Here is an 18961-nt window from a genome sequence, read left to right as displayed (position 1 = left end):
GCTCAGTAAGGTTGGGTCATGTATAGGTAAGAGGTGGAGCTGGGATTTGAACTTGAGCCAGTTTGGTTTTGTAATGGAAGTCCCAGGAACCACAAATAAGCCCTCCACATTGTCTCACCAAAATTGCCTGTGCCATCCAGTCCCCCAGTTGTCCATTTCATCAGAGACCGATAACCTACTCTTAGACCACGGTATTCTGTGCCTAGAGCTGCGCTACAGACACAAACCCTTTAAGACTCAGCTTGGAATGATAAAAGCTCATTCTTAGATACTCTAGTGCCTGACAACTTCTGACTGAAAACTAACCAAAGGTATTGCTTCTGTTACTACCAGGGAATAAATGTCCTGGATATTCCTTACTGAAATAAATCTGGTTAAAAGTTTCTGCATGAAAACCTCCAAGCTTTTTTTTTTTTTTGTATTAAAAAGAAAGAAAGAAAAAATCCTGAAAATATTTTAAAATAAATCTTGACCCAGTAAGAACTCTGGAGCCTTTCATTTTGTTGCAGTCAGCGAAAACTATAAACCTGTAAGAAGGCAAACAGTAGTTAAGGGCATGTGTCTTGAAGCAGCTCCATGTGTGCTGAGCCAACTTCCCAACTCACCCTTTCTACTGAAAGACTTCTATTAACCTGGATATGTCAGAAGACATCACTTTGAAATCCTGCAGCTTGCCATGAGAGGGAAAACAAAGCCAGGTGAGATTTTACTAATTATTTACCTGAAAGCTATTTCCTGGGAGGAAAACTGAAGATCATTGTTTCCAGTATAGTGCTTTGTTTTACAGCTCAAACTCAAAAAGACTGCCATTCCTAGCCCTGTGCAATCTGGATGTTTGCAAAACAAAAACAACAACAACAACAACAAAACAAAAACAAAAAACTGAGGACGGCTTTCACAGTAAGCGAGGGACTTGAGAACTGCTGAGGAGCCAGGAACTGCCGGCAGTTGGCAGACCTTTATGCGTTCCAATTTGAAAGGAATGAAAACGTACAGAGTTGGTCGGCTTGGCACAACCCTTAAATGCACAGGAAACGAAAGAAACGCTGATAACGCGTGGAAGCACAAGTCCTGACGTAGAAGTACCTGTTGCAGTACTGTTTTTGTGCGCTGTGTAAAGATTATCATCTTAAGCCTGGTGGCTTGGTTTATGCCTCTAATCCTAGCACTCTAGGAGGCAGAGGCAGTCGGATCTCTGTGAGTTCCAGGCCAACCTGGTCTTCAAAGCAAGCTCAGGACAGCCAAGGCTACACAGAGAAACCTTGTCTCGAAAACCAAAACAACAAATAACAACAACCACAACAAAAAGATTATCATTTTATATTCAAATGCTGATTTCTGTACCCAGAGAGGTGAGTACAAGCCGATTCCTTATTGTCATCATTAGGAAGCATCTGCTGCCTTAGTGGTTTGTAACACTGTTCTGCATCACCTCCTGATTGGTTAAAAAAAGAGCTGAGCGGCCAATAGCTTGGCTGGAGAGTTTAGGCTGTTCCCAGAGTCAAAGAGAGCGGGTTTTTTTTTTTGTTTTGTTTTGTTTTGTTTTTTTGTTTGTTTGTTTGTTTTTTTAAGTTGGGGACCAGGGAGAAAAAGTTGCCACTGGGACATGGATGAAGAAGCAGATGGCAGAATGAGACAATGTTAGTAAGTAACCAGACTTGGGCCATACCAAGATATCAGGTTAGAATATCTGGGTGTCTGCACAGCAATAGTGTTCAAGGCTGTAATAAATAGTATCGGTTTCTGAGTCATTATTCAGAGCAAGGGCACCAAAAGCCTTGTGGCTACAAGTACATGCAACAGAGTCACAGAGATCATTGACAATGCCAAATGACCACCACTGTCTGCAGCGTTTTCTCTTTCTCTGACAGTACACTGAAGGCAACACACTGTTTCTCATGACGTTCCAGGGATGCAGGCTGTATCTTCAGTTTGTAGTCAGAAAACTGAAGAATAGGTTATTGAGGAGTCTATATGAAGCATCTTGGGCTTGAGGCCAGCATTTGCCATGCAGCTAAATTATATATTGCTACACAGGTAAAAGAGAAATACTGTTGCATCTGTGGATTTAGACAAATTGGATGAAAAATATTTAATAGGGGCAGTCTATTTCCTGAGAATATACAGATCATCCTGCCCCGGATATAATTTAGACAGTAATGACATCATTATCGTTACAATTATATAATGATATATGTTATAAATACACAACAATAACTATGATATTACTCTTCAAACTCTATCATATATAGATATTTATGTGTCATTTCTATTGTATTGGGCACATTCTAGAGTTGATGTAAAATAGTGTAAGAATGAAGTGGATTTCCTCCAAATGCTACAGCACGTTATAAGAAATGTGAGCATTTGCAGATTTTCATGGAAGGTCCTAGAACAAATCAGAGTCTCACTGCCTGGAGTTTAGTTTTCTAAGATCAACTATGATCTAAAAACACCAGCAGGAAAAGTCTAGAAGAATATAATGACACAGCTGTGAAGAGCACAAGGAAGTCCCCGTCTATTTCCACAAGTTAAAGCATGCTTTTGCCAGCGCATCTGCTCTGTATACGTTACCTGCCCACTAGTCAGGAACTCACATTTTACCAGAGACATTATAATAGTATCAGACTATTTACTGAATAACGGTACTCGGTATGTCAAAGGAGCCATAAAGTGCTTCCCTTAGTGAACTTGTTCTTTACTAAATCAGGAAAAAGCTCATAAAGAGGTTGCTACAGTCGCGTTATGGGAAAAAAAAAATACACCCATGAAATTGTGAAAAGAAAAAAAAGAAAATTGTGTTAGTTTTGCTGTAACACTTCAAACTGCAAAAAGTCCTATCTCTGAGGAATGGTGCGTAACTAAGAGAGAAAAGCCACTGCACAGTGTATGAACAGGGGAAGCCAGTACACAGAAACCAACACTCATGTTCAGTGAGCCCCTGGGGGGGTAGGGAGAAATCTACTCAATACAATTCTCGTATGAAAGTTCAGTTAGCATGATAATCCTCATTTGACGTAATCAATCGAGATGAAAGAGAGGCTGTGCTAGTCAATGGCTGAAAGTATGAGGAAGGGACATGCTCGCCATATGGAATTTCAGTCTCAAGTGACTCTCAGCAAGCATCAGAAGGCTGCTTGGCACCCTGTGCAGAAGAAACCTGGGCACATCCATGGAGCCTGACAATTAAGGCACATACACACTTACACACAGCGCACAAGGAAAGATGTTGTCTTCACAGGATTTAGTTCAACTCTGGCGAAAGAATGTCTTACAAGTAAGCACTTTAGAAAAGGAGCCCCTGTACTGTATCTTCAAAGAAATGACCTCAAAACCATTTCTATTCTGAATTTATAAGCAGGGATGCCCACTTTATACCTCGTTTCAACCGTGAGTTTCTTTTTAATAGTAGCATCCAGCTCAACGTTCACCCAACATACTCATCTTCTGAGATAATGATACATTGTTATAACTGGATAATTCACAAGGGCTTGAAAAGTGGAACAATTCTCTTTATCACTACACTCGAATGCTTCTATCCTTAAATGTGTAATTACAGTAGTTAATTATCATCTTCACCTAATAAAAATGATCCCAAATTCCTTTAAACACCAAGATTTCCAAGCTTATTTTTCCAAAAATAAAGTAAAAAAAAGAATTCTAAGAATTTTTTTTAAAGCAAAAACATCTCAGAATGAAGATTTCCAATATTCTACGAGACAAAGCAATATTCACGCCATCCTCGCTATTCATACTGCTCGAGAATTGATTACGATAATTTATAAAACTGGTATTTGCTGTTTCACATGAATGTAGACCATGAATATTCAGCTAGTGAACACATAGTTTAGCAGCTCATTATTCACTGTAACCTTAACAGATACACTCTATTATTAACTATATGTATGCATTCTTCCATCGTCTATTTCTATTCCAAGCAAGAGAGCTAGCAATGTTGTTTAAAGGAGACACACACTAGCCAGAAGAAGGAAGACAGGACATTAAGAGAAAACCTTCTCATTGGGAAACCTCTGGTGAATTCTCAATTAAATGAGTGACCAGAAGATTGGGCCTGGTTGGGCCTGGTTAAAAGGAGTAGGGTGCTGCTACCCCTATGGCTTCAAAGGGTATATCTTGCTCCTGTCCCCATATCTCTAACCCAATTTCCATGTCTGGCCTGTTCCCTGTCCATAAAGATGTGCCAAAAGGTTTTGCTCCAACACATCCCTGGCCACCATAACCTACTGCATCCTGACTCACAACAAGCTAAGAGACAACAAAGGGGCTGGATGGGATGGCCTGTGACAAACGACAAGCTAGTTTAATAGAAGAAAATAACAGAATATGCTCCTATCACCGAAAAGACTGACCACAAGTAATTTGTTTTCGCAGTGGTACAATGAGACAAACTACAATACCTTTGGATGTGCTTCTCCTAGGTGTTAAAATAATGGATCCCGGAAACAGCTGGGGAACAGCTCGCAATCCTCACGCAATCTGAAATAGAGAGATGTGTCATCTTGAGTGCGTGTAGTAATTTCAATGATGCGTTTGAGAATGGGCTATTAATTATGGTCTACAATAAACTAACTCAAAAGCAACAAATACATGTATTTCGAGACCGTCGTGCACGCGTGCTTCCCTTGAGTGTGGCTGACCACCCCCAATGATACTACCTATGCTATAGAATTACTTGCAAAAAGACACCTGTCCTCACACTAAAAATAGACCGCCCCCTGAGCTCAAGGGTGTGAGAAGCTAATGTTGAGGACAGAGAGGAATCTGGACCATGGGAGGATTTCTGGGAAAAAGGGCATTGGAAGTATTTGACATTCATCAAAGAGTTGGAAACACCTTGTTGCTTCTCACCCAGTAGAAAAAGAAAGTTAAAACTCAGAATTAGGACCATCCTCAATTCACAATGACACTGAAAAGGAGAAACTGGCAGGCATGTCCAACCTTTTGAAATCACAACTCAACTTTGTCACCTTCTACTGATTCAAGAACTACATAACTCACTTTCTCCACCGCCTGCCCTTCCCCCCCCCCCCCCCCCGCCTCTCTGTCTCTGTCTCTCTCTTAGGATTTTGTATTGGGCTCTATCCATAACTATCCTGGAGTACAGGCAGCCCAAAGGCCACAGTGGATATGCTTGATCGATGGATGCATTTGGCCAGCAGAGAAATGGCCTCCATTACACAGGTGTTGACCAACAGGCCAACAACAGTGTAGTCAGCCAGTGATGGGGAAAGTAGGATAGACACACTCTGATCTCACTACAGCATTGTTCCACTGGACGCTATAGAGTTTACACTGTTGTCCTCTTTGGTATCTAATCCATACCTTATGCTAAGTTTTCCAGAATCACGGCTTTACTTAAAAAAAAAAAAAAAATCCATAACCCAGAACAACATCCTACCAGAGTGAAGCAGTTAGTTCATCTTATTTTCAGCCTCTTCATAGGCACCAAACTTTTTGATGTGGTGTTTCCCGCATGCTAACCAAGCAGGCTCGTCACCCTACATCTGCAGGTTATGTCCTCTGGGTCTACTTATTGCTATTCCCCTTGTGACTGGGAGTCTTCTCACTTTTCTTTGATTTTCTCCAAGTCTCTGCCATGTTGCAAGAGCATCTAGCTACCTCCCGACAAATAGCTGTTAAATAAAACATGAGCCTTAAATCCTGAATCAATTGATACAGCACACTTTGTTTTATTCCCACACATTCACACTCACTTTCAGTTCTTTTTCAGTACAACCTCCATGGGCGCTCTCTCTACCCTACAGACAGACCTATGTGTCGCAACACTCTCATTCCTACAGTTGGAAAGCCCTGTGCCACCTGCCCGGTAACTGGCAGCCCAAAAGCCCAAAGCCAACTCCCATTAGCAGCTGGGCTGTCAACTTACACGTGTGTAAAAGGAACTTTTATTCACCTGTTTCAGTTGTTGCCTGGGAGGCTACCTGCCTCCTTCTGCTAACCCAGGCCTAGTCCTGGAAGCTTCTAGTCTCCGTACAAGTCTAGGCCTAGAATGTTCTTAGCCTCTGAGACTTACTGCTTAATAAGTTCATCCTTAGTTGTTCTTTCTAAGCTCTGGGCTGGCTGGTTCAACTCAGCTGTTCTGGCTCAAACTCCTCTCCAAGCTGACTTACTCAATCTGGTTTCTTTCTCAGCCCCTGAATTGCTCTGCTTGGCCTCAAACTAACTCCCCACAATCTGCTTTAATCTCCTGGCCCCTCAGTCTGTCTTTGCAAGCTCCTGTCTAGCTTGTCTCGTTCAACCTCGATCTGTAAAACTTTCTAGTAAAACTGTCTTCTTTCTTTCTGTATTGCCCCTTAAGGAGCTTCCCTTCCCTCTCTCTTTTGTGAGTTGGACGTATCCTATTCTGTCAAATCTTTCTCTGATTCATCACTTTTTCTGCCACTCAATTCTGCCACATCACTTTCAAACAAGGGTGCTTCCTTTTACAAACTAACTTTACCTTCACTATTTAGGACTAAAGGCATGTATCACCACCATGCCTGGACCTAAGCGTTTCTTTACATGAAACATGCTCTATATAAGACTGGCCTTGAACTCAGTCAGATCTTCTTGCCTCTGTCTCCTGGATTAAGGATGTGTTTGTATTCCAGCTGCATCACACAGACATAGAAGGTCTTTGGATGTGATCTCTTGCTTGAGCAGCTATGTTCTGAATGAAAATTCCTCTACATATGAGTTAGTCATTAAACCTAGAACTATAACTGAGTATGATGTTCCAGGGTCTTAAAAGTAGACAAAATGAATCCCCTTAAAAGTGTTTACTAGAGAGAAATAAACAATCAAGCAAACAAAACAAAATGACAATAACCGAAAGAAGACATCCAGGTAATTAGAGGGAAAAAAATTATGATTTCTCTACTATGACGCTAGCTTTTCATCAGCTAAATAAAAACATCGCTGTATCATTTATGTAATAAAATTCAACCTTATCCTGACCTTCCTCATAAGGCAAACAAACCTCTCCATCCAGTAAGGTTCCATCTGAACTATGTAAGATGATAAGCAATACCTTAATTGCATTCATTTACATGACTTTGAAACTATTCTGGGCTGAAGTCATGACTGCAAGGTCACAGAATACAAAAAGTAGGATGTGTGCAATTCACCTAGGAGAAATGATCCACTTAAAACCGTGTGGGAAGCAAGCGCCTTCTCCATCCCTTATTAGGAAACATCAAATGCTTAATGCAATCAACAGGTGCACACATCTGTGCACACAGGAATATACTCATAGATTTTATAAACATCTACAGAACAGTATGTTTGAATAAGCCCATCGCATACTACGGCTCTCTTACTGAAATTCATCAGCCTAAACTGAGGCAAAGAATAATCCCATATACTTTAGCAACATTTAAAAAAAAAAGCACAAAACACCCTTTGTTTATAATTGTTTTCCTAATTGACATATTTACAACACAATTCCATTACCCAAGGCTGAAGGAACATTGTGGAAGAGGGGAGCAGTAAGATTATAAAAGCCAGAGAACAGGAAGTCGGCTGTGAGATTGTATCTGCTCAAAATGACAGCGAAGCTTCTCCCATGAACTCTCAACAGTATGGCTCCCTATAGAAGATCTGAACAATAACACCAATAAACATGTAACAAGGAACTGCCGACAACTAAGAAATGCTAAGAATGGGCAAAATAGTTTTCCCCAGGAATGAGCCTTCTGATTGGTTATCCAACTGTAAGTGGTCAGCTCTGAAATCGAATACATACAAGGACAGCAAACGGGTAAAGCAGGTTTGGGGGTTTTTTGGGTTTTGTTTTGTTTTGTTTTGTTTTTTTAGTTTTTTGTTTTTGGTGTGTGTGTGTGTGTGTGTGTGTGTGTGTGTGTGTGTGTGTGTGTGTGTGTTTGCATTTATCTGCATATTTGATGATAACAACTAAAGAAAAGGAGGCCATGAATTTGAATGTGGGGGAAGGGGTGGGAAATGAGGGAAACTGATGTAGTTGTATTTTAATTAAAACTGTCTTTCCTCTTTAAAAGGGATCTATGGAGCTGGAGAGATAGCCTAGCAGTTAAGAGCACTGACTGCTCTTCCAGAGGACCCAGGTTCAATTCCCAGCACCCACATGGCAGCTCACAAACTGTCTGTAACTCCAAAATCTGACACCCTCACAGAGTTATGCATGCAGGTAAATTACCAGTACACATAAAATTAAAATAAATAAATACTTTTTAGAGGCTAGGACTGTAGCTCAGTGGCGGACTGTTTGTACACCATGCACAAGACCTTTCCATTCCCAGATTTAAGGAAAGTCTTGAGTTTCTGTTTCATTTGTAATAAGCGCAACAAGCATAGGTTCCACTGACTGCCTAGAGGACCAAGCTTAACACTATGCTAATAGAAGGAAGGAGATACCATAGGCAGACAGAAATCCACTCCCATAAATGGCAGGCCACAAAGTCCGTGCTTCAAAACTCTACAACACACTAAAACAACAACCCTATAACACAGTTTCTCTATTGTAATAAAATGCCACTCTAAAATAAATTAGATAGCACAACACTTGGAATCACCCAAATGAAAGAAAGGAAACTGTAAAGATGGGCCGTAAGATACTTTTAAAAATGTGTATATATTAAAATATGTGCATACATATTTACACACACACACACACACACACACACACACACACATATCTATATACAAACACATTAGCACCAACATAAAGCATCAAGCACTTGTTTGGGGTTTAATATCATATCCTAGGAAATTCTCTCAAGATTTTCTCTGTTAAAGTAGGGCAAGCTCCTCTATTTAATTTACTAACCAAGCAGTTTCATAAAATACCACCCAAGCCAACCTTTTGCAATTTAAAAGTGACTTAAATGACACTTCAAACCCCGTGCTTCTGGCACCTTCTCCCTCGGCAGCGAGTGGGAGCCTTTATGTCATGGGCCCAGTCCACTTCAACCAATTGCTACTCTCCAAGGTACATGGGGGAATACACACTTACCAGCACGCGTCTAAATACACTCCAATCCCATGAGATCACATACTTAACCTTCTATTTTTCTGGATGCTCATGCATGTGGCAGTCAGAGGTTGATGTGGGGTGTCTGCCTGCATTACTCGGTATTACTCACTGCCATATTTTTGGAGACAGGGTCTCTCACTGAACGTAAAGCTCACCAATCCAGCAGGTCTAGCAGGGTGATGGCACACCAGGGATGCTGTCTCCACATCACAAGTGTGAAGGCTGCAGGCTCTGAGGATCGAATGCCAAGTCCTCAGGCTTGCAGCAAGCACCTCACTGACTGAGCCTTCTGCCTACCCCCCTTTTAAAGTGATAAATTAAAAGGCTTCATTTATAACTATAAATTAATTCACTTTGGATGAGCTTAGTTTTCAAATACAATTCAAGGTCAATGTTTAGCCTTATAAGGGGAAATTCTTGTTCATATTTGTTTATCAGAAAGAGTATAAGGCTGAGCTCCCAGCATTACTTCCAACGCTCGCGGCTACGATTTTTTTATTTGCACCAACACCTCCAATGGAATATGAGCTTTCTGACAGAAAAGCCATGATGACTGTCTACACACTGCTCACAGCCCACCTCGTGAGACAGTGACTTAAGCTGCTCAGCACATCGATTATGCTGATTTATCCTAAATTCTAAAACATCCACATAAAGTCAGGATTTTTCCATTCCTTGGAGGTGAGGAGATGTAGATGCCAATTCTTATAACCACAACTTAACCATCGTTTCTTGCTAAATATTGCTATAATCTTGAACTGAAAACCAACTATAGGTAACAGGATTGCATAGCTTTCTGGGGGGATAAAAAATATCATACCAAATGACAAATCATATGAGAACAAAGTGATCTCATGGTACTGGGTCGTATTTAGAAATGCAATATTAGGTATGCCATTCATCCCTGTGTGCTGGGTGGAGAAGCACAGGTTGGAGTGTGCTGGGCCTACAACATATTAAAATAAAGTGCTGGCCCTTCTCCTCAGAGAGAAAGTGAACAAGAACAGATTCTGCATCTCAGTTTTAGATGATTATAGCAAGCTCCGCCCATAAAGCATCTGTGCACAGGGAGCACAGAGTCTACTTTTCATTTTCTGTACATCACGATGTTTCAACATCTTAATGATCCTTTTATCTTAAAGTCTGTCCCCCTTGGATGCATGCCGATCCTCGCATGTCTCTGATATGAACAGGGATCAATCAAGGTCACACCCCCCTCTACTTGGCCTCACCATCTAGAAGGCAGTATTTTTTCTTCTCCCTTCACACCACTGAAGCAAACTAAGACTCCTCCTGTATATCAGTTATATACTGATAGATAACTGGATGCTACTATGTAATCCCATCTATTACGCTGTTATATATAAGAAGAAGATGCAGCCCACAAGTACCTAACCATTGTTTACTAAGATTATCTCGTCTTGTACATGGTTACCCTGCCCAGCCCTGCAATGCTTGCCCCATGGAAACTCCAATAAAGGCCAAATCCCAGGCTCGTCCTGGGGTCTGTCGGCATCTGGTGCTTTCCTACACCACCATGCGCTGGCCTGACATGTTATGGGGGAAATGTTGAGTACAACAACTTCATCTTCCTGAGCCTGTCTCTTATTGCTCTGTGACTATATATTCCTAATGAAGAACAGTTGTAGGCACGCTTGTGCGGACTCCTTTTATTTTGAGTTTTGTTTTTTCTTTTCTTTTCTCTTTCTTCCCCACTTTAGAAAATGTGTATAATGATATGGCGATAAATCGCCCATCTGCTTGGCAAGAGAGGTGCCTAAATACACATGCCTATCAATTCTATCAGCAAAAGTATATCCTGGACTGACAACGTCAGGGCCGCTCAGGTAACACAAAAGAGCAATATGACACAAACTATAAAGGAGAGGGCAGAAGCACCTGCTACAGGATATGTTAAATCGTAATTTCATCTAGGAAATACTGTCCCTTCCTACCTCACCTGTTCACCCACCCACTTTGCATTCAACTCCATAAACAGCAGTTATCCCCCATTATAAAACATTTGACGGTTAAAACAATGAGCAACCGAGAGAGAGAGTACAATATTCCATAACTGACATTTACGGCATCGGCCTTGGACTTCTAATCTTTCCCAGACGGGCACACAAATCAATCCATCAGCTCATAAAGGTGTGCTTTTTTAACCTCTAAATCAGATGGGATTGGCCAGAAGTGTCTGGCATGTCGAACTGCTAATCACCACTGCCCTTGGCTTAAGTTGCGGCATGGCTACACCGTAACCGACATTAGTCTGTGGGAAACCCATTTAACTGTCACACACCCCTGCCACTCCTGCTCTCCCTTAATTAAGCCTAATGCCTTATGCTTTGACCTTTTGTTCCAGCCTATTAACCCTATCCGGCACAAGTTCAGTTATGTTAAACTAAAAAACTGTGCAGTAAAATATTAAATGCCAAGCTCCAAAAACTCAGAAGGGGCATCATACTAACTTGAGGTTCTGGGCACCTTGTTACTCAGTGCAGTAAGGAAAAAAAAAACAAAAACAAAACAAAAAACCAAAAACAAAAAACAAAAAAACTCAAGCTCCCTTCCTGAAGTCATGCTGTAGTTTTACAGAGTTGAGAAGAACCACATTACCACTCGCACCCAACCTCCTTACTTTATGAAAGGAACAAGCCAGAAAACATTAAATGACTCACCCATTTCATAGCTTTGCCACGGCTATCAAACACCACGGTGTCTATGATTAACAGCTAGGCTACCCTGAACAGCGTTAAGAAGACCATTTTACTTTTCAGTATCCTTTAGGATATGGTATATACATATATTCATATCTATGTACATATATATGAAACAAAAGAAACCACAACTTCAGGAATAGTTTAGAAGTGACTTTTCTTTTCTCCTCCAAGACTACTACTTGTGTGCTCACTTTTCCTTTTCTTTCTTTTTTTTTTTTTTTAAAGAAATTGTAACACCATGGTCACCAAGGATTGTCAAGTGCTGCTGCAACACCCCCAAGCAATATGTGCAAAGGTAATTTTTTCTCTGATGCTTCATTGACAAGTTCAGTTGAGCCAGTATCTTGAGCTACAGAATTGAGGATCACGAGGCAAGTTACCGCTCGTGTATTTCTGAATAGACATTTTCTACACATATGTAAATATAGATTTCTGCTCAGGTACAAGAATTACAAAAATCTGAACCCCCCCCCCAAAAAAAAAGGTAAAACTTCACAGTAAAATAAAATCAAATGCAGTCCAAGTTGGCATGCTCATGTTATCACATAGTAATCTATGTTATTTATTCTCCTTCCATACACTTCACACCACTACAAAATAAAAAAAAAAATCTTTATTGCTTCTGCTGTGACTTAACAACTAAAATCAATCAATAACATAAAATTTTAAATGTCCATAGCAACCAGAGGGAAAATGCATATTAAGTTTGGCTTTGTTTAAAGCTGGATAAATGACTCAGTGGTTAAGATGGACATCCTGCTCCTACAGAGGACCCAAGTTCTGTCCCTAGCACCCCATCTGACAGCTCACAAACAACCTGGGGTAACTCCAGCTCCAGGAGATTCGATGCTCTTTGACCTCCACAGGTACCTTCATGCATGGCACATATAAACTCACACACATACACTTGTGTAACAATGAATAGAAATAATTAAATAATCTTTCCTTTTGCCTTTCAAAGGGTTTAAAAACAGGATTTTTTTTTTATCATTTTGTTCACTGCCAAAAGGACCAGCTTTTAAGCTGATGTCTATACTAAGTAATATGCTTAACTACTTCTAATTCTGAGCCTCACAGGTTTTAGGTAACCTACTATTAAACAGAACATGTACTGCAAGAGCAGTATCATCTGGGCTTGTGCAGACCAACTAGTAATTGCAACATGAAGCATGGGAGCTGAAAAGGTAAAAGTAAAAATCAGTAAATATACTCATATTAGAACAATGCCCTCGAAGAAAGACTTCCTGGGCTAATTATTGGGAGGAATACATAAAAGAATGAATGAATAACTGGTCAAACTAAAGAAACACCTGGCATTCACTGCTGGTACAGGTGAAGTTATGTCCATTAAAAACTTTGTCTTGGGCTGGTGAGAGGCCTCAGCAAGCCAGGGGTCCTGACTTAAACCCCTGGATTCCAAGCAGTGGAAGAAACCCAATTGCCAAGGTGTGCCTTATGTTGGAATGCTCTTGCTCTCTCTCTCTCTCTCCCTCTCCCTCTCCCTCTCCCTCTCCCTCTCCCTCTCCCTCTCCCTCTCCCTCTCCCTCTCCCTCTCCCTCTCCCTCTCCCTCTCTCCCCCTCCCTCCCTCCCCCCCTCTCAAATGCAACACACTTTTTACAAACTTGTCATCACAAAACATTGAAATGATTTTAAGAACATTTGTTAACAATCAAAGTTAATAATGATACATTTTTATGTGCATTGATGTTTTGCCTGCGTGTATGTCTGTGTGAGGGTGTGAGGTTTTAGAGTTATAGACAGTTGTGAGCTGCCAGGTGGGTGCTAGGAATTGAACTCCGGTTCTCTGGAAGAACAGCCAGTGCTCTTAACCACTGAGCCATCTTTCCAGCCCCAACAATACATGTTTTAATAATGTGTACATGCTTAGACAATGTATATGTTTATTTAGCATTTGAAACTAAATCTCTCAGTGGATAGATACTTCTGAACTCCATTTCCATATAATTGTATTTTCTGCTTTGCATCAGCATTATTAATTATCAATCAACACAAAGACACTATAACAAGATTCATGTCGAGAGAAGAGCAGACCTATCAATTAAACCCTACAAAGGGCTTTGTATACTGTCATCCTACAATGTTAACTCTGTAAGGTTATTTAGAACCAAAAATACCCAGGTGTGATGGCCAGACATTGAATCCATGCACTCGGGAGACAGAAGCAGGCAGATCTCTGAGTTCAATGCCAGCCTGGTATATACAGGTAGTTCCAGGACAACCAAGCCTACATAAGGAAATGCTGCCTCAAAAACCAGAGGGGGGCAAATTAACTCTAGGCAAGTACTGTCTCACTGACCAATGACCATATTCCCACACTCAAAACTAAGTCTACACATACATTTTCTGGTTATTGTTTTGCTTGAGATATGGTCTGTCTGTCTGTCTGTCTGTCTGTCTGTCTGTCTGCCTATCTGTCCCCCCCCCCTCTCCCTCTCTCCCTCCCCCTCTCTGTCCTCCCCTTCCTCCCCGCCCTCCCTCCCTTCTTTCCTCCTTGGAACTCACTCTGTAGAGAAGGTTGGCCTGGGACTCACAGAAATTCTGCCTGCCTCAGCCTCCTTTGAGTCACAGCATCTCGCCAGACATAAACTTTTAAGATGTGTCCATCTTGCAAAGCAGTCAAATCCACAGGATTAAACTTGCCCAGCTGGTCAGTTCCTTTGGCTTCTAAACCTGAACTAAGGAAACTGCTTAAAGGGCTCAGAAATACTATGTTTCGCTTCCTTAAAAATAAATAAGGAAGAAAGAAACTAAATGCTGTCTACAGAATTTGCGAAACGTATTTTCTAATCTAATTTGGGCAATTTGAAGACATTTCATATTTATTATAAAACAAATTCTCATTTCAAGTATCAATTAATTACAATGCCACCACAGTTGCGTTCCTTTTTCTCTCACATAATTAATACAACTGAAAAGAGGATACAGTTTAAGCATACAATATTATTCCTTTTGGAAGTGTTCATTTAAGCAGACCAAAGAAATGCACCACAGCTATGATTCCTACACTCTACATAACAATTAACAGCTGTCATAAACAAAGATGAGATTGATGCAGGTCTAGTTAAGGAATAGTCCAGAATTGGACAATGTCCTCTGTGGCAGGCCGTAGGGCACTAACAATCTGTCAATGAACCCATTCCTCTAAATGAAGTTTACAGGCTTCCTAGAGGAGACACCAGACAAACAGGGCTGTGGGAAATCAGGGAATGCATAACTTCGGAAGAGAAAGACTGTGTGTGGGGGCCTGCAGCAAGCTTCTGAACTTGCCCACCTACTGGCAGTCACCAATAGCAAGACTCTTCCAATTTGCCTTCCAAGGCAAGGCTCTTTGTCAGCTTGTGGCCTGTGTAAAGGACTACAGTTAGGTCTCCTGTCTTCCTATCTTTAGAGTGCAGACTAGGGGATACTTGGTTGAAAGCACATAAAAACCACACATTCTGTGCTCTCAACTGACTAAAAAGACCCCACGCCACTCCTTTGGTAGTTAGTTCTAGGACATTGGTGAGGAGTAAGGCAAGCTGGATGACAGTACCTTGCTTACGGACAGCTAACAGTGCCTGGTTCTGCTAAGTCAAATAGGAAGCTCCCCTGGTGCTTTCTTAAATTATTTCTTTTTTAGATTATAATATAATTACATCATTTCTTCCTTCCCTGTCTTTGCTACAATTTCTTCCATGCATCCTGCCTTGCTCTTCTTCAAATTTCATAGCCTCTATTTCTTTGCTCTCTGTGTGTGTGTGTGTGTGTGTATGTGTGTGTGTGTGTGTGTGTGTACGCATGCATATGTGTGTATTCCATAAGAGCAACCTGCCGAGTCCATATAATGGACTGCATGTGCATTTTCAGGGCTGACTACTTGGTATTAAATAATTAATGGGTGGGCTCTTCCCTGGGGAAGACTATTTGTTCAACTCTCAGCATTCCTTAGTTGCCTGTAGTTCCTTGTCTAGGGGAACCTACAACCACATAACCCCAAAATGCATCCTAAATATCTGTCTTTATAACCACATTATAGTCCCCATCTGTCATCAAGAAAACGCCTCTTTGTAAGACACTGAGACCATCACCTAAAATGATAACCGATCAAAATGCAGCGCCCTGCCCCCAAGGCTCAGGGATCACTTTGGAAAATGGGCTAGACAGACTGTAAGAGCCAGAGGATCCAGAAGGTTGCTGTGCAATTGTGTCTCCTAGAAATGTCAGAGAAGCTACCCCCTGAGGTCCAACCAACAGGACTTCCTAAAAAAAGACCTGAAAATACATGATATCAATAGACATGCTAATGTGGAAGAAAGGACGCCCAGGAAACCTCAACCCTGTCTCTATTTAAACAGAACCAAAAATGTATGGAGACGGGAAAACAAAGCATCTGCAGGAACACACACATACCTTTGCTACAAAATGGCCTAGAAATTATACGCAAATCACAGGACTACGAAAAGAATTCTAACTATGAAAAGAATCCAAGGCTACGCTGAAGACAAAAAAAAAAAAAAAGGCCCAAGGCCACAGAGATGCAAAGATGCAAAGATGCAGCTGCCCTCCACTCAGCCCTCAGGACCCAGCACTGGGTACCACTGATCTCTCCTTGGCCTTACCTTGCACTTTGCTGCTGTATCCACAGCCAAAGGTTGACCCGCATCAGAAAAAAAAAAAAAAAAAAAAGAAAGAAAGAAAACGGAAACAGAGGCCTTTGAAGTAAATCAAGACGCGACTTCTCAGCCTGGGTCTAGCCAACCAACTGCTGCCTTGCTAATTCTTAGAGTCAACTTGCTCAGGTCCTCCTTTTGGGAAGTCTGAGGTTAAGGATGACAGAAAAAAAAAAGTGCTAAAAGATTCAGTAGTTGATTGCCCAGTCGTATCTCATGGATCCTGAGCAGGGGGTGGGGGTGGGGGTGGGGGAGATGAGGAATTCCAAAGCAAGCTTAAGCAGAAAAGGTTAGAACAGAGAGGAAAGAAACTCATGGGAAAGTACCAAGTACACTTGAGTGCTTTTATTAAAGAGGAAGCAGAGCCAGGTCCTCTAGCTAGTGTCCTTAGCTAGCTCCAGTCCTTCTAGAGCTTCTCTCTCTCTCTCTCTCTCTCTCTCTCTCTCTCTCTCTCTCTCTCTCTCTCTCTCTCTCTCTCTCTTTTGGTTTTGTTGTGTAGCCTTGACTATCCTGGACTCACTTTATAGACCAGGCTGGCTTCGAACTCATAGCGATCTGCCTGCACAGCCATCTGCCTGCCTCTGCCTCCCAAGTGCTGGGATTAAAGGCGTGCGCCCACCACCGCCCGGCTCCCTTCTAAAGCTTTCTATCAAGTTCTCTTCCAACCTGAAGACATGCCATGACATTATTTCCACTCATGAAGATTCAAGTTCAGCACTGATTCACATGGGGGAGGGTGATGCTCCTCAGCCCCACAGCTATGCATGGCTTTGCCTTAATGATACAAAGTATGTAGACACTGAGGAAAGTACCAGACCGTAAATTAGGAACCCAGCCCAACCTGTATGTTTGCTATCACATGGGCTCGGTCTATTTCAATTAATTCCCTAAAAGCATGGGAGGGTTAGAGAAATAATATCAATACATAATACTCATAAAAAGATTTTTTTTCCTCTCCAGATTGTTCACTTTGAAAGTTCCTCTCTTTTTTTATTTAGCCAGAATAAAATATCCATTCTCTTTTAAAAAAAAAAAAATCAAAACAAATTATTCTTTTACAGCTTTTATGGGAATCCTTTGTTTCCCAACATGTACTTAGCAATATAACACCCATAGCACACTAGAAACTATTCTGTATATTCACTTTATATCTCCTTCTATGTCTCTAATATAGTTTCAACTTGCACCTTCCACTGTATAAAGAGCCACTCAGCTACAGTGGTTTGGGGTTCCAAATTCCATAAATTTTAAATGAGTCAATTAAAAAAAAAAGGTGGAGAGGTATATAACTCCATTTCTTATGGCCTCAACAATAAAAGGCCACGAACTGGTGTGTAGTTAAAAATGCACCCTGGGTCAGAAGCCTCCTAACTCAAAGAGTTCCCTCCTCATCAAGGTCTACTCCCCAAACGAGGCCAACTACCTCCTTATCTCTCTCCTTCCAATAAACTCACAAATGCACTATCCATTTCCCTCTTGGAGCTCAGAGACTGCTTTATCAACATGTCACCGTCTCTAACAAAACCATTGTAGGTGAAGAAAAGCTAGTAAAAGGGAAAAAAAAGAAAAACAAATCACATTAAGGATAGTGAGGAGTCACGATTCTTCAACCAAGAAGGCTGCGTACCTTTGCGACAGCAGCTCCCTGACGGGGGCAAACACAGTCAGCCTTGGGAACCCCAAGGTGAAGACATGACAAGCCATTTTAACGAGTTACATCAAGAAATACAGCGTCATCCACCACCTTAAAGAACGCTGCGACAATTCCATGGGGCACTTCACACTGGGGGGGGGGAGGGAGGAGTGGCCAGCTGCCCCTGGGGACTAAGTTTGGGGGGAGAGTAGCCCCGCTGCCCCTTGGGGAGCAAGTTCTCCTCTGGTTAAGGGTAAGCAGCTGAGGAAACCATGGAAGAGAGGCCTTTCTAGAGAAAGCAGGGCCTGTGAGCATCAGGCAGGGAGGCCTGTTCTTGCATCCTGGGGTTTGCAGCTATCAGGAAGGAGAGCAAGGTTCCCTAAAGGCTCCCTCAAAGTCGGGGGGGGGGGGGCAGCTGCTTCTTTTTCTAAAGATGGCACATTCCTATGGGAAATGAAAACTAGCTGTGTGACTTCAGGCAAGTGACTCTGAAAACTCACAGACTGGGTTTCTGAATCTGTAATTAGAGGGGAAAAATAATATTAATATATATATATGCACATATATAAAAATATGTAGAGAGAGACATACATACATATACGTGTATATATATACATATGTGTAAATATATGTATGTAAGTGTATATATGTATATATATATATATATATATATATATTTTTTTTTTTTTTTTTAACATGTCTAGGTGGAGTTGCAAGGATTGAAAGTGAAAAAACTGAATGTAAACTGGCCAGAGCAGTGCCAGGCACAAGGCCATCACTTCCTAACCTTCACTCCCTTTCCCGGCTCCTGCTCATGCTGGAGGGGTACAGGGGGGTAAAGCGGCAAAAGGCATGCAGCACTACAACTTCTGCACATGTGAAGCTGTCACCCAATCATCTCCA

General features: G+C 41.5%; 1 protein-coding gene across 3 annotated transcripts in view; it reads right to left on the bottom strand.

The window, feature by feature from the left end:
- The window catches only part of NRIP1 (nuclear receptor interacting protein 1), an 88461-nt gene that overhangs the window by 61310 nt on the left and 8190 nt on the right, over nucleotides 1-18961 (bottom strand). For all 3 annotated transcript variants that reach the window (XM_084800843.1, XM_084800842.1, XM_084800845.1), the window contains exon 2: nucleotides 4419-4497. The gene's annotated coding sequence lies outside the window, so the exon portion shown is untranslated. The remainder of the gene's footprint in view (nucleotides 1-4418; nucleotides 4498-18961) is intronic.

The sequence above is a fragment of the Acomys minous genome, assembly GCF_964271855.1.
Source record: "Acomys minous genome assembly, chromosome: 11".
NCBI classification, from domain to species: Eukaryota; Metazoa; Chordata; class Mammalia; order Rodentia; family Muridae; genus Acomys; species Acomys minous.
The sequence above is the reverse complement of the archived record's forward strand: the minus strand, read 5'-3'. Positions and strand labels throughout refer to the sequence as shown.